Source organism: Dermacentor andersoni, chromosome 1, assembly GCF_023375885.2.
Source record: "Dermacentor andersoni chromosome 1, qqDerAnde1_hic_scaffold, whole genome shotgun sequence".
NCBI lineage: Eukaryota > Metazoa > Arthropoda > Arachnida > Ixodida > Ixodidae > Dermacentor > Dermacentor andersoni.
In genome coordinates this window covers 376569644-376570357 of record NC_092814.1, presented here as the reverse complement: position 1 = coordinate 376570357, position 714 = coordinate 376569644, and the positions used below count along the sequence as shown (strand labels likewise).

The window sequence follows — 714 nt, the reverse complement described above, 5'->3', positions numbered from 1 at the left end:
TGGGGCACAGCGAACATATATTCAGACAAAAAGAAAAGAAAAAGAGCTATGCCTGTCTTATGTTTCTCAATTGCTTTGTTCCTTTCACAAAAATGATATTTCTAAAGTTGCAATGCTCAAATTGTTAATTCCCTAGTGTGTAAACACCCAAATTAAAACCCGATTCCTGGCCAATTCCCCACTGTGGGTATGCGCTGCAAAAACTCAGATCAACGACAACAATAAGAATTGGCGAAGATGATGAGTAGTTGTGAGGTTTCAAGAAGCGGTAATCATCTATAATTGAGGTGAACACCTAGAGACACCGAAGGAGAACTACGTTCAAGTTTCTTTACAAAACAGATCAATCATTGACTGCGTTGTCTCAATAAAATGCGAATGCTGCAGAGTGTACCCCTCTCAACAATACGCATGGCAACGCAGATGATAAAAATTGTCTACCAAAATAAGTTTTGAAATCCAAGACTTCCTGCAAAAACAATAGGTAAATATAAAGAAGGCGTGTGCAAGGTTTCATCATCTCGACTGTCGCGAAAATAAGAGATGGCATCTGCTTGTATTAATGGGCTTTTCTTCACTGTTTTTTCAGTGTCACAAATGAAAATATTAAAAAAACGAGAAGCACGAACGCAAAATAAGTGCAACCCCGGCGGGACTCGAACCCGCAATCCTCGGTTTAGAATACCGATGCCTTGTCCATTGGGCTACGGGGGC

The 714-nt window shown here is 40.3% G+C and overlaps 1 non-coding gene across 1 annotated transcript; it reads right to left on the bottom strand.

Annotated features, from left to right (window-relative positions):
- Window positions 1–639: 639 nt before the first annotated feature.
- On the bottom strand, window positions 640–714 carry TRNAR-UCU (transfer RNA arginine (anticodon UCU)). Its single transcript has one exon. It is a non-coding gene; the product is annotated as a tRNA-Arg (tRNA).